This window comes from Spermophilus citellus (genome assembly GCF_964194105.1).
Source record: "Spermophilus citellus genome assembly, chromosome: 2".
NCBI lineage: Eukaryota > Metazoa > Chordata > Mammalia > Rodentia > Sciuridae > Spermophilus > Spermophilus citellus.
Window position 1 is genome coordinate 87,661,142 of NC_138183.1, and position 15,733 is coordinate 87,676,874.

Here is a 15,733-nt window from a genome sequence, read left to right on the forward strand (position 1 = left end):
AACAACCTCCCTCCTAGGCAATGCTGAGGCTGCTGCTCTTCAATTTTGTTGGTATTTCAGTCATATTTTGAGTAGCAGAGACTACATCCCATGTTGTGGGTTGTCAATCCATTTTGTGTTGTTATAACAGAATACCCAACATTGGGTTGTGGATAAAGTAAAGAGGTTTATTTGGCTTATGATTCTGGTGCCTGGAAAGTATAAACAGCAAGGTGTTACACATCTGGTTGCTACAACATGAGCGGAGAAGTGGAAAGGGTACTGGCCCCAGGCAAAAGGGCTATGCATGTGGACAAAGGAGCAAGAGATTGGGGAGGAGCCAAGGTCACTCTTACAACCATCTACTCCTATAAGAATTAGCCAGGTTCTGTAAGAACTACACTAATTCATTCCAGGGTGGGGTACCCTGTGATCTAATCATCTCTTGAAGCCCCTACCACTTCAATACAGCTGTATTGGGGACCAGTCTCCCAGTACATGAACCACAATATTGGACAAATGATATCCAAACCATAGCACATGAGAATTGGCCTGACCTGCTTTTGTGGAAGGTACTGACACCTATTTCAGCTACACTTGCATACTCCAGTTACTACATTGCAGTGGTATCTTTCTTATCTCAAAGCTCTTGAGTAGTCTAAGAATATATTGCTGAGGGGTATATATGTTGGTCACTGTGTTTAATCATTAGCAAAAATCTTTATTATGCTATGGACCACATATTTCTTAGGACAAAATGACAGCAGTATCTGTATGCCCAGTTAAGATTTGTTCCATCAATTTTATTACAACACATTGCTTTGACTCATGGATCTTGTGTATCCTGCATATGGTAGGGAGTTCCTCATGGTACACCTGAATGCAGTGAGCTTTGCAATCCAATCATAAAATGAGGAACTCAATGTGTTATGTTCAGTGAGTTGATAATACTCAGTCTCTTTAAGATGAGTGGACTACAGAGTATATGTGTAAGAGAAACTAAATCTATTGATTATATTCTGGGCATTGTAATCAGCTATTGTTGGATAAAGGTTGTCATTTGAGTCTCCTGGTGTAACAAAATAATCACAGAAATTTAAAACCAAATTCAATTTTGATGATTTGTCTCTTTTGACTCACATCAGATGGTTTTTCTTATAAAGGCCTTTCAACTCAGGCAAAATTAAAGTTGAAACTGATGTCAGGCTGGGCACAGTGGCACATGCCTGGAATCCCACCAATTTGGGAGGTTGAGGCAGGAGGATTGCAAATTCAAACCCAGCCTCAGCAACTTAGTGAGGGCCTAAGCAACTCTGAGAGACCCTGTCTCTAAATAAAATACAAAGAAAAAGGGCTGAGGAGAGGTAGCTCAGTGATTAAGTGCCCCTGGGTTCAATCCCCAATACCCACCCCCTGTCAAAAAAAGAAAGATAGTGATGCAGGAAAACAGAGGCTTCATTCATATCACAACTTGTGCTTCACCCAGCACTGTGCATCCTTGGCCAGGAAGTGGCTTTTCCACCCCATCCCTGAGCTGGTGATTGTACTTTTTAATGAAGACATCACCATGTAGCATAGGCCAAACTAATCTTCTAAATTATTTTTAATGGATTAGAAGAATGGCTCACTTAATCTTTCTAGTTTCTTAATTTCTTTTCAATAGGCCACATTCCATCCCTAAAACATTCTGTAGGTCTGTCAGCAACTTTGATTGAAGCATGAATTAATCTTATCAGAATCCTGATGGAGGCATAGATGGGTCTTTGCTATTCAGAGGGTTTTGTTGTAATGTAATCTTAATCAGATTTTGCTGGTATGTCTTTAGGAATTTTGGAAGGAAAGATAATCTAACCAATTTAGCAATCGTATAGCACAAACATCTAAACCAAAATAGAAATAACCAGGGTTTACCCCAATGACAAGGGCCTGTATTTAGATCCTAGTCCTGGGATGCTTGATCTCCACAGTACCTTCCTATGTTGATGTATGGATGGAAATGGTGGCTTTAGGGCTTGAGGAAGCAGGTTTCCTAACATTCCTGATGGGGCTGAAGTATCCAGTACTTCTCACTGCACTGCTGCCTAGACTGGCAGTGGACTCAGCATAATCTGAGGAGACAGTGTCTGGGTAGGAGCTTCGAATCTGCAGCCAGTTGGTCTAGCTGAGATCCTGCCTTGTTTTGTAAAGTTGTGTGACTTGGGAAAGTCATAGAATCCCTTTGTGGTTCAGTTTCTTCAGATGTAAGATGAGGACCTTCCTCAGGTTCCTGGTGAGGATGGAACAAGTGATTAGAATAATCATCCAGGGCCTCATCTGTGCTATCTGAGGGATTTCAAACTGTGGTTCTCCACAAGTATTGAGAAGTGAAGTCAGTGTTCTGAGTTGCAAACAGAATTTGAAAAATTAAATAAAACATATTTTGCAAATATTAGAATGAAATAAAGCATTCTAGAGTGCATTGCGTCTATTCAGGGTATTGTTGAATATCCCTTTGGCTCCTCTTTTTGGTGTTCTTTTGATTGTGTGTGCGTATGTGCATGTTTTCAATGAAGTTGTGATTAACAGAGTATGGAAGCCCCTCCTCCAGAAATAAGTGAATCCATTTTTCTAAACACAGACCCATTGGGGTGAGTGAGGCCTTCCTTCTATGGATACAATGTGTAGGTGAGCTGTGACTGAAACTTACATGTGCTTCCCTTGCAGAGGGAAACCAAAGGGCAGTTTCTTATCGACCACATCTGCAACTACTACAGCTTGCTGGAGAAGGACTACTTTGGCATTCGCTATGTGGATCCAGAGAAGCAGCGGGTAAGAGCTAACCCCTATTCAACCCATTCTGAGAGAGGAGCCCAGGCTGTGGGGCACTGTGGGTGTTCCTCCCAGAGCCCCTGTGGGGTCCTTGTTCTCATGGACTATTGGCCACAGGAAACTACTCTTTCAGTGGGTATGTGAGTCAAAGGCTTAGGCCCTGTCCCACTGGACTGGGTAGAACAGGAAAAAGTTACATTATAGGTCTTTCCAGAAACCTGGTCCCACCTGGACAGAAGAGAGAATATTCCTGTGCCATTTGATTGGCACAATGGCATCAACAGTGGCCACATAAAATCTGATTAGAGAAAAATCCCCCAACCTCTGACAATAAAACACTACTGGTAGATGAGAGGGTGAATGCTTAATGGGTTTAGGGTTTTCTTTGGGGATCATGAAAATGTTTGGAACCTGATACAGGTGGTGGTTGCACAACATGGTGAATGTACTAAATACCACTGGAATGTGCATTGTCAGTTTTATGTTATATGGACTTTACCTCAATTAAAAAAAAAGCTTCTGACAGATGAAAGATTAAATTACTTTGGAAGTTAGTTGCTCCTTGTCTTCTTGCTCCTGGACACATTTACCCTTTCTAGCTCACAAGAGTGAGCAAGGAGTCTCACTTTTCAAGCAGGTGTGTGCTTTGGTGTCTGTAGGCATGGCATGTGCTAGACTTCCTGGGGCATGTGCCCCTCACATCCAAAAGACCCCTGGAATCTCTGTCCCAGCCACTAGGGCTTCCTCTTCTTGCAACCCTGCTGAGTATTTGAGCTGTGGGCTAGAGGCTCTGTACAAGTGTGAATTGGCTTCCTGGGGTGCCAAGGTTTTGGTGGGCAGAGCTAGGGGATAGGACTCCTGTTTAATTTTCCCCTTCTTCTCCAGGGTTCCTGGTTTTCTTCCTGTTTCCTCTTCCCTCTCTACAATCCCACCAGGCTATTAGTTTAGTATTTACTGACTCAGCATGAAGAGGGAAGGTTTGCAGAGTGTACTTTTGTAAAGGAGGAAGGAAGATGTTTAAGGAGGAAGATTAGGTTTTGTCCTGGAACACAGAGGAAGTTATTTAGCTCCTGGAGTCCTATAGGACCCTGTGGGGGGATACAATGAAGTGGCTCAGAGGAAGAGGTTTTGGTTTCCTATGGAACCCGAAGTCACCCTTGGATGGGCCAAGTATTTACAGAGTGAGGAATGCAAGGACAGTGGTGAGGATGCAGGGCTCATATGGTGTCAGGGAGGGGGTCTGTGGTGTGACATTTACTACTAAGTAACAGTGGTCCCTAGACTTGGCCCTGTAACAGAATCACCTTGAGTGTTTGCTAAAATACTCAATGAAGATCTTATTCCAGACCTCCTCAATCAGAATTCCTGGGCCAGTCTCAGGAACATGTATTTTAACACATTCCTATTCTAATTTGGATGCAGCTGGGTTCACTTTGGTCTTCTGGCCAGCGTTGGGAACCATGGCATAAAGGCACTCATAGACATAGCTTCTTATGGTTTGAGAGGATATTATATGGAGAGTAAAACAGGCTGAAAGGTCCCACAGTTAGTAAGCAATAGAATGAATATTTGAATTTAGGATCATGGGGATTCAAATCCCTAAGCCTAACAGACTCTGGGCTGTATTCATCATCTAATTAAAACTGGAAATAAGCTGGGTTGGTGGCACACACCTGTAATCCCAGTGGCTCAGGAGGCTGAGGCAGGAGAATCACAAGTTCAAAGCCAGCCTTAGCAACTTAGGGAGGCTCTAAGTAACTTAGTGAGACTCCGTCTCTAAATAAAATATTAGAAAGGGCTGGAGATGTGGCTCAGTGGTTAAGAGCCCCCTGGGTTCAATTCCTGGTACCAAACAAAAAATCCCCCCCTCAAAAAAAAAAGTGAAACTGAATATTTCAAAAATGAGATCATTTTTGTGCAAAATTCCATTCTAAATTATAGACATCCAACTTATAGGAGAAATTCTAGATACCATTAGTTAAGCAATCATCATGCTCTAGGAAGTTTACACATAAAGTATCTAGTCTTCCCAAAACCCTGCAATGAAGAGAGAAACAGGATGGGGTTTGAACTCACATCCTTTCCTATTTCCTACATAAAATTTGAAACACAGCCCTAGTCTTTTTTTGTAAAGGCCCACATAGAAAATATTTTCAGCTTTTTTGCTCAAATAGTCTCTGTTGCAATCACTCACCCTGCTGTTTTCATGAAAAGTGGCTGTAGACAATACCTAGATTAGTGAAGGTGGCTCTATGCCAATAAAACTTCATTTTTCCTTACTGTGCACTAGAAATCAGGCAGTTAGCCATAGTTTGCTGACCTTTGGCCTAGGCAATAGCTAGAAGCCACTGAAATGCGTGAGTCTTTTTTCTTCATAGCTCTTAACCTTTGCATTGGGGAGATATTGGATGTAATTAAGAAAGGACTTCAGAATTAAGGAATTGGAATCAGAAATATCAATATGAATTCATGATTTTTAAGATATATACCATAGATAGATATGTAAACAAATATAGATGTGTGTATAGGCTGGGCTAGTAGATGCACACATAGATTTCCTGTTCTAAGAAGTTCTGTGCTCTAAGAAGGCCTAGAAGCAATGATACCAGAGCAACAATGAGTACACACAGACTTTGGGGTCTAAATACCATCTCCAACCACAGCAACAAGGTCTTTTTGCAGAAAGTGTTGATTCCAGGACTGAACTAGGAGAATCACAAGATGAACCTGGGGTATCTTGTGGTACCAGAAAGTGAGGAAGTACTGTAGCTGTGCACGCGCACCCACACATGCACTCACATGCACATGCACAAAGGACAGAGTGCTAGGTAAGGCACTGAGCTTACCCCAAACAAGTGCCAATGGCTCAAACTGGAACAATTGGAGTAGCAAAACTAAATAACAATAGCATTGTTATTAGAACCCATAAAATGAAATAAATATCATGAGGCCATATTGATATAAATAATTGAACAAATAAATTGAAGAGTAAGATGGGACTGTTTTTTTCTTACAGAAGAATTCTGATTAAAAAATGTAGAAGGAATGAGGGAAAGAGAAAACCACCATTAGAACAATCCAATACTAATTGTTGCAGCTAAGAGTCATCAAAGAATCCTAAAATCAGTGGGCAAATTTTGAGGAGCAACAGGATATTTCGAGTCTCAGAGTACCTCCATCTTTCCCAAATATTTTTTCAGTACAAAGGGGGAAATAATAACTTTACAATGGAGAAGGCTGGAAGGCACCACTTTAACTGAGATTAAAATAAACATCACCAGTAAAAAGGTACCAACACCATGTACCCCCAGCCTGAGGCACTGGGAAGGGCACACTGTCTCTGGTATTCTTCCCAATAAGGCACAATCTCCATCAAGTCTGGAGAAAACATCAGACAAGTCCAAAATAACTTAAAGCTTTTCATTTAAAATCATGAAGGTGGTAAAAGACAAGGAAATATGGGGAACTGTATTAGATTGGAGAGACACTTCAAGTAAAAGCAACATGGGATCATGGAGTAGATCCTGGAACAGAGAAAAGTATTGCAGTGGGAAACTGTGCAAACTCCAGAATAAGTCTGTCGTTCAGTTAATACTATTGTGCTAGTTACTGGTTTCTTATTTTTGTAATTGTACTGCAGTTACACAAGATGCTAATAGTCAGGAAGAATGAGTGAAAGTTACACTCTACTGTTTTTGTGAATTTTTATATGCCTAAAATTATTTTTTAAGGTTAGAATAAAAGATGTCTTTAGGCAGATGTGCTCCATTGTTCTTTGTGTTTTGACTTGACTTAGCTTAATTTTTAAGGGTAGTAAATTAGAGGAAAAATGTGGGGAACACCCCAAAACAAAACTGTCTTATCTATTGTAGCTACTAAATTTCTTGGAGTCCTAAGCATCTGCCAAACCCATACCTGAGAACTTTTATTATAGCTTCTGCATGGGTTGCAGGGTAGTTGCTGTAGAAACCTGTCTAGACTTTGGATTCAGAGAGATATGATTTAGAAATCCTATCTCTGCTGGTAAAGAAGTAATGTGATCTTGGCCAAGTTATTAAAGCTCTTTGAGTCTCTGTCCAAATAAAGATAAAATACTTCTGTTTGGAGCTGATATGAGAATTAGATATAAAATATATAAATACTTAACACATAGTATATATTAACTACAATATATATTTTAATTTTATTATTAATTATTGCTATTATTATTCTTACAGTTATGATACATTAGGTCTAGGTGAGGAATTATAGCCATGATTAGCATCCCAGACCTATCAGTGTTTGTAATAATTTCTTTTAAAGGCAGGGAACACTATCATGATCTTTGGAGAGAGAAAACAGAAAGTGAGCATTGAAAAATAAGAAAATTAATGGACTCAAAGGCATGAAGACATGCTGGTTTGGGAGTCTTAAGCCAAGACTAGTTTACCAACATTGTTTTTGTTGTTTTGTTTTGTTTTTTGTTTTATTTTTAATCAGCTCTTGTACTTTTTAAATAATTACAAATAAAACTGATAAGTTATTTGGATAGAAGCTAACTAAGAAAGAAAACCAAGTTAGAGAAACTGAAGTGGGACTTACCTCTGTTGTGGAGCTAGTGGTTTGCCTGTGTCTCTTTCTCAATTGACAACAAACTATTATGGAATATTAAATATTTAGCATTATTACGTTTGGAACACCATATGTTTGACAAGATGTCTCCTGCCCCACATGCTCTGAAAGTGATGAGGACTGAATCAGTAAATAATGACTATTTTTTTTCTATTTTAATGGCAAGGGCCCAGAGTTTCCATTATTATTATTTTGTCTGATGGAGGGATAGGTTAAATACCAGCTCATAAGAACCTCTTTCAGTTGGCACCACATTCATCTGCTGAGGAATTCCTATAATTATAGTTGCCTAAGATTACAAAACAGGTAAATAGAATTATCCTGGCTTTACTAAAAGAGAAAGCTGGGTAATATTTCTAGAAGTATTAGTAGAAATAATTCCAAAAAGGAAAAGGTAGTATTTGGTCTAAGTCCAGGTATTTCTTAAATCTAGCATATTCTTTTCACCATTTTTGCTCAGGTATTTGGGTAACTTCTTGTTGGAAAGATGAAATTTTGAAATAATTAGCTGGATATCATAACTTTAGTTTCTGTGGTTATAGTTTGAGATATTCATTTGCTGGATTTCCCTTCTTTTTCTTTCACACCTTCACTTTTCCAAATGTAATTAAGGAAGCCATTCCCAGTGCCTTAGAGCTGAGGGAGTATCCTCTTCCATGCCAGCCAGAGAAGGCGTTATTCTAGGACTTGGTTGTGGCTGGTTTACAGCCTAGAAGGAGACTATACTCAGTACTTTGGATTTTTAAACTTCCCTTAGTTCTAAGCATCTGCCAAACCCATTAACATTAGTGTCACTGTCTTCCCTGACAGGATGGTTATGCTTTATACCAAAGACAAGGGAAGTCCACACCTTTGGGGGCATGCTCCTCAAATGCCCTGTGACAGGGCATTGTGTTTCAGATGTCCTCCAGACACCACAGGGTTTACATGCTTTCTAATGGGAGAGTGAGCTGCAAAATCATGGATGCAAGGGCATGTTGGTCCTTGATGCCCCCCAATATAATTACAGCCCTGAGGTTTTTATGTCGGGAGCCAGAACGACCTAGTAAGCCTATTAGTGAGTTTTATTAATAATGGAAAAAGACATTGTCTGTTAGAGCAATTTGCTTTTTCTAGAGACACCTTGGGGAGGACATGGAGTAGAATAAAAATCATCCCAATGATTTGAGGTTTTACTCTGGGGATGGTGCCAGGAAGCCAGACAGCATTATGTCCCACCAGCTGCTCCTGCCATTGAAAGGCTGCTTCCTGCTCCTCGGATAATTACTTCACAGATGCTTATAACTAGGAACAGGAGTGATACCTAAGATTTAGGGCAGCCATGTGCTGAAGAGTAGGGTTGTTCTGCTGCCTCAAGTCCCTCCGGTCCCCGACATGGGTTTCCCCATGTAGTGAGTTTCCTTTTGCTTTTAAGGATCAAGAGGCATTAAAAATCAAGACTTTCTGAGTGCCCATATGGAAAAGCATAGGTAACTGGCCTTGTGGGTGAGGACTTTGAACATTCAAGTCACAAGTAATCGTAATAACATCTTTAAAACTGGATATATCATCTAGTGGTTCAGTTGTGGCCCAAAATATTAACATTGACAGACTTGAGGAAATTGTCAGAATCCTTCAGCAGACAGCAGGACTTGGTGTTTAGCTAAAATAATTGCTCATAATTGGTGCTGTTTATATCTGACGTCCTTCTGGGAGGGGAGAGGAGGGATACCTGATAAAAGGTCATGATCTTGAAGCCACTTAGCAAACCAAGAAGTCATAATTTTTATGGGGGGGGGAATGCATAAACTGGTTATCTTGTTTGGACCAGAAGGCAATTATAACAATAAGTGGACCAGGAAAATACCATTTTATCCTTGTGTCAGGAATAAATAGGACTATCCAAGGTAGAGAGGCTTTGCTCTCTTGGTGGTGGGAAGAACCTGGGTAGGAAATCAATTAGGGAGATAAGGTTTTTCTCTTAGGAAAAAAAATTGATGGAGGGTCCCATAGCCAAAGATCATCAGAGGTGACTGAAAGCCAGTGGATTTGGGAGTTTCAAGATAGCTTTCAAGACAAGCTGGGAAAAATATCAGAGTGAAACTGTGGTGTATAGCTTGGAGAAATAAAAACAGTACAGGTTAAGAAATGATGGTTTGACGTAGACTTTTGTTTCTTTTTAGCTTCACCATATTTCTTTCAAAGTTCGGTTGTAATTGTGTGTTTCACGCATGGAGGGTAATGATGAGTAGCTTGTGTTCTAGTTATTTTACTGTGTAACAAGCCTCCCATACTTTAGTGGCTTAGAAAAACCCACATTTATTATAGCAAATAATTTTGTGGTTCAGGGATTTGGGCAGGGTTTAGCTGTGGTTCTTCTGCTCTTCATGCCATGTGCGGGCGTCACCCAGTGGTGTTCAGTTGTTGGCTAGTCTGGTCTGGAGGGTTTGAGACGTCTTCACTCATGCCTGGTTGGTACAGGTGGTTGGAAGATGGGGCTTGGGGACCTCCTCTCACAGCATGTAGTTTCAGGGCCTCTCCAGATGGCCACACCAACAAGGTGTCTGAACTCTTCAGGGTTTGGATTATATATGAAGCCAACCACCAAACAAACTCTATAGGAAAGAGCAGATTTTGAGTTCAAATTCTGAACTTGTCGTTTGGGAAACCTGGGAGATAAAGTAGAAATTCTATCCCTGCCCCTTGCTGATTATATGACTTTAGTAGATTCCTTACCTTTCAATGCCTCAATGTCTTCATCTGTAAAATGGGAATACAAATAGGGCCTATCCCATAAGGTTGCTGTTTAATTGTATTAATCCATATTATCAGCTATGTATCTGATCCTGTATTCCTTGTTTAAAAAGTGTGAATGGTTTGTGGGTCTGGCAACTTGGTGATATTTGACCTTAGAACATTTTAGTGATAATGTTAATAAATTTATGTGGCATGACAGCAAAATGTTATATGAATTTCATGATAAGCTTGAAGGAATCCCATAATTCCTCTTATCCCAGTGTGCTTTAAGATAATCAGGAGTAATTGTTTTTATAAATTATTTGAAAATGTGTTTCATTTTCAAACTATAACTTTTTTTCTTTGAGAGAGTACACTAAAATTTCTTGGATGTGGGTTAAGGGCTAGCATGCAAGGGGTCAGGCCCTTAATCTGCTTTTCTTCTTCTTCTTCTTCTTTTTTTTTTTTTTTGTTGTAGATGAACACAATACATTTATTTATTTATTTATTTATTTATTTATTTATTTATTTATTTATGCTAAGAATCAAACCCAGGGCCTCACAAGTGGTAGAGTGCAAGCATTCTACCACTGAGCCACAGCCCCAGTCCCCTTTCATCTGCTTTTGTGAATAAAGTTTTATTGGAACACAGTGACTCCTATTTATATATGTATTTTCTGGGACTGGTTTCATGCTCCAGAAGCATGAAATCTGAGTAGTGACAGAGACCATTTGGACCACAAAGCCTAAAGTATTTACTCTTTGGTTCTCTCTTTCCTCTCTCCTCTCCTCTCTCTCCACATCCCCCAGTCCCTCACCCTCTTTTTCTCCCTCCCTCCTCCTTTCCCTTTTCTGATAGAGAGCATTGAAATTAGTGAGGAGGATGGAGGCTGCCTAATGTTTGCATGGATGCTTAAGTTTTCTTGGACTGTCTACTTTTCTTTCTTTCTTTTTTTTTTTACATTTATTCTCCTGTCACATATATTTTGCCTATCCTAAGACTCTAGAATACAAAATATGTTATGAATAAAGGAGTAAAAAACACTTTGCCAAAGCAATAAAATTTTTCTTATATAGATTGACTTCCAAATGAACAACAACCTGAGCATTCTTGCTTTACAGATTTATTGTTGTCTGTTGTTGCTCTTGTGTCAGATTTTATTGAGCTGGAGTGGAATTTATTGTTATTGGTACCTAAATAATAAGGGCCAAGCTCTAACCTACCATCCAGAACCATTCTTTCTTCCTCAGCAGAGGCCAAAGGACCTGTAAATGACATAAATTGTCTACATAAGGCAGGGACTGGGTTACTCTGGGCTTTGTCTGGGAGTGTGTGAGAACCAGGCCATCATTTTAGGGCCATGATGGGAATGGTCAGATTTTGGATCTGATTACTATAGAAAAGAAAAACAATCTCCTGCTCGAGAAGGTGCATTCAATCTTTTTAAAAGCCCCATGGATTAGTTAACACATTTTTCTAGGCTATAAATTACTCTGTTTTGGGCACCAAAGGTTTAAGAAAGATAACAGAGAATCGAGTAATCTATTCTGCAATCATAGGCTGAATCAATTTTAACAGAAACTGAACATTTGAAGATAACTAAATGTTATAATAAATCGTTTACTTTTAGAAGGTTTTTTTTGGTCTTAGCAGCTACCAAATTAAAAATCAATTTACTTAGTCACAAATCACCAGTTCACACACACCTTCTTCTTCTCCCAAACAAGCCAAAAGTAGAATTTACAAAAGATATGCACCATTTATTTGATGGGTTAGAGAAAAATGATCTCTTAGGGCTCAGTGCAGCTGGGCCTGGATAAATTAAAAAGAGGGAACATTCGGCAATGTCCTTATCCTTCAGGTTCATAGAACATGTACTGTTAAAGCTGAAGAAATCCCAGCATTTCTCAAATCTGCCCCCTACCTTCCCCCACCAAAATTGCAGATAAGAAAGTCAGGATATAGAAGGTTTCAGAATCCCCTTACTTTTAACTTCCTTTGTAAACTTCCTCCTAGACATATTTTTTTAAAGATTTCATTTGCTCCCAATCAAAATTTACCAAGAAAGGCCCTGAAATGTGGTCAGGGTAGATTATCAATATTAAAAGTCCTCTTAAATTGGGACCTCTCACGGGGGCTTTGCAGGTTTCCAAGGTTTAAGCTTAAGGCACTAGGGATAAACTGCTAAGGAAAGGATTTTAAATACAGAAAGTACAGTTATTGGTGGAGAGTTAGGAAGGCTGCATTAGGTCAGCTTCCCAGAAGAAGATCTTGGAATAAAAATCCTAGTATAGTGAATTGTTAGGAACTGTTTCCAGGAAAAGACTTGTAGGGGAGCGGGAGATTAGGACAGAGAAGGAAAGGAGGCCAAGCAAGTATGTGAGCTTGGGCAAAGTCCTGCAGAGGGGCACTATCTCCGACTCCCAGAAGAGCTCTGGACTTAAGAGTTGGTCCTGTTAAGTGGTGAGGTAGCAGAGGCATTTATACTCCTGCCTGTCAATCATTAGTTAAGAGCTATTCTGATTTGCAGAAGGCAAGGTGGGTTAGGGAGGCTGAATTCCCCGCCCTATGATGGATTCCAGTAACCTAAGGGGCAGCCTTTCTAAAAGGAGAAGACTGCTGAGTCCTAACAATATCTGCAGCAGATGCCTTCCCAGCATCTTCAAATAATATTAAGGAATGCGTCCTGCGGTTCATCTTCCTTCCTAAGTTGATTTTGTAGAATTAATGATGTTGTCTTAGTGGCCTTAGACTTTAGAATTTTTATTGTAAATGAGAGTTGAGGAAATGAAGTTTTCAGCTATAATAAAACAGCCATGAATTCAGATATTTGGTTGTCAGAATTTTCTTTCTGCCACTCTTAGGGAAAATCAATTTCCAATAAAGAGACAGGCCTTTTTTTTTTCTTTTTAAGACTAAAATATCATACATTAAAAGTAGCAATTGAAAGGAAAACAGAAATTCAGTAAGTATTCTAAGCCTTATATCTAATCACCAGGCACACCCCCACATCATGGTTGTTTATTCACACAGATGTAATCCATCTCTACCTCCAGTAATGGCAGGAGTTGTTGATGTGGCTCAGACTCAACTTCAATGGCCAATTCACAACTCTAATTGGAAGAGTTGAGAAAAGAGAGAAGAAAGAAGAAGGGGATGAAGAGAGAGAGACAAAGGCCTAATAAGTTGGTATTGTGTTTAGATAGCAGAATAACCTCCTAATGAAGAGCAGAAGGGAAAGTGAGGTGGGGGAGATGGGAAGAAGATAACAGAAAGGGCCTCGGTGAGGGCAGCCACTGCACAAGCTAGAGTGTCTCTATCAGCCAGTGTTAAGATGGAGCTGGGAATTACAGAAACTCCTCTACACACTATGCTGTATTCTAAGGGCTTCTTCCTGAATTAACCCATTTTATCCTTATTAAGGATGCTGTGAGTGAGGAAGCCCAGGGATTTCCTCACAGTCACACAACTACCTAGTGTCAAGGTTGGGATTTAAATCCAGGCCTGTTAGCTCCTGGGCCTGGCCAAAAATGTCAACTCTAGGTGCTTAGCTGGGTTTGGTATCTGCCTGTAATGTGTGAAATTCTTCCTATGGAATCTGAATTACAGGAAATCCACCTTTATTCTTAATTTTAAGAATAATTTATTTTATTCTTAATTCAGAGCTTAATTGTCTATTTTTTTTTTAAATTGGCTTTTAGGGCTGGGGCTGTAACTCAGTAGTAGAGCACTATCCTAGCATGTACGAGGCACTGGGTTGAATCCTCAGCACCACATAAAAATAAATAAATAAATAAATAAAATAAAGGTATTATCTCCATCTACAACTAATTTTTTTTAAAATTGACTTTTAGATGAAATTAAACCTCTTTCTCTCATTATGCACGAAGCTCAACTCAAAGTGGATCAAGACCTAGGAATTAAACCAGAGATCCTGCACCTAATAGAAGAAAAATTAGGCCCAAATCTTCATCATGTCATATTAGGCCTTGACTTTCTTAATAAGACTTCTACAGTGCAAGAATTAAAACCAAGAATTAATAAATGGGATGGATTCAAACTGAAAAGATTCTTCTCAGCAAAAGAAACAGGTGAATAGAGTGCCTACAGAATCGGAGCAATTTTTTACCACATGCACATCAGATAGAGCACTAATCTCTAGAATATAAAGCATTCAAAAATCTTAACACCAAATAAATAAATAACCCAATCAATAAATTGGCCAAGGAACTGAATAGACACTTCTCAGAAGAGGACATACAACCAATCAACAAATATATGAAAAAATTCAACATCTCTAGCAATTATAGAAATGCAAATCAAAACGCCTCTAAGATTTCATCTCATTCCAGTCAGAATGGCAGCTATTAAGAATACAAACAGAGGCTGCGGTTGTGGCTCAGTGGTAGAATGTTCACCTATCACATGCAAGGCCCTGGGTTTGATCCTCAGCACCACATATAAATAAATAAATAAATGAATTGTGTCCAGCTAGAACTAAAAAATAAATATTAAAAAAAAGAATTCAAACAACAATAAGTGTTGGAGAGGTTGTGGGGAAAAAGGCATATTCATACACTGCTGGTGGGACTGCAAATTAGTGCAGCCAATCTGGAAAGCAGTATGGAGATTCCTAGGAAAACTTGGAAAGGAACCGTCATTTGACCCAGCTATCCCACTCCTCGGTATATATCTAAAGAACTTAAAAACAGCACACTACAGGGATATAGGCACATCAATGTTTATAGCAGCACAATTTACAATAGCTAAATTTTGGAACCAACCCAGATACCCTTCAGTAGATGAATGGGTAGGGAAACTGTGGTGTGTGTATATACATACACACACACACACACACACACACACACACACAATGGAATATTACTCAGCATTAAAAGAGAACAAAATCATGGCATTTGCAGGTAAACGGATAGAGTTGGAAGATATTATGCTAAGTGAGGTAAGCCAATTCCCCCAAACCAAAGGTGGAATGTTTTCTTTGCTATGAGGATGCTGACTCTAGAGGGGTTGGGGGCGGGGAGCATGGGAGAAATGGAGGAACTTTAGATAGGGCAAAGGGGAGGGAGGGGAAGAGAAGGGGCAGGGGGGTAGGAGAGGATGGTGGAATAAAATGGACATATATATGACCATAAGCATATCTATGTAGACATGAATGGTGTGAATCTACTTTGTGTACAATCAGAGACTTGAAAAATAGTGCTCTATAGGTGTAATATGAATTGAATTGCATTCTGTTCTCATATATAACAAATTAGAATAAATAAATAATATAATTCAAAAATTGACTTTTAGTTATTCATGTAAGGCACCAAAACATGTAAAAAGATGAATATTGACATCATGATTTTCTTTGACAAACACTACTACATCTGTGTTCCCTATTATCCACTTTCACTGGTATCACTTCAGTGTATTTCTCCCAATCTTTAAAAATATATTTAGATGTTTGTGTATGTGCTCTTTGAATATGTTGGTAGTGTTTTGTGCTTTTTATTTAAAAAAGAAAACACATTAATTATTGATACAGTAGTTCTTATTTTCCTAAACTCGCCTGATTTATGACTCTCTTAGGATCTCAGTAATTATTTTGCAGTATTC

At 39.2% G+C, this 15,733-nt stretch overlaps 1 pseudogene across 1 annotated transcript in view; it reads left to right on the forward strand.

Moving 5' to 3' along the window:
• The first annotated feature begins 237 nt into the window (after window positions 1–237).
• Window positions 238–15,733, forward strand: part of LOC308641547 (FERM domain-containing protein 3-like) — a 195,804-nt pseudogene continuing 180,308 nt past the window's right edge. The window contains exons 1-2 of the transcript in view: window positions 238–258; window positions 2,683–2,787. The product of the transcript in view is annotated as an FERM domain-containing protein 3-like (transcript). The remainder of the gene's footprint in view (window positions 259–2,682; window positions 2,788–15,733) is intronic.